Source organism: Leishmania donovani, chromosome 16, assembly GCF_000227135.1.
Source record: "Leishmania donovani BPK282A1 complete genome, chromosome 16".
Taxonomy (NCBI): domain Eukaryota; phylum Euglenozoa; class Kinetoplastea; order Trypanosomatida; family Trypanosomatidae; genus Leishmania; species Leishmania donovani.
Window position 1 is genome coordinate 400551 of NC_018243.1, and position 225 is coordinate 400775.

Genomic DNA, 225 nt, shown 5'->3' on the forward strand with positions numbered 1-225 from the left:
AGGGCCAAGTGTGGCGGAGGGACGTAGAGGGGATGTCTCCGCCTCGTGGGTCGAGGGTGTGGCGAACACGGAGCTTTTTAACATCTACCACCTGGAGCATTTACACGAGGACTTCCTTCCTCGGCCGCTGCTGGACAGCTGGAGAAGGTTGCTCAAGCGGAGCGGACATGAGACGCAGTCTGCCAGCAACGGGCTGATGTCCTTCCTGAAATGGAAGCTAAGCGA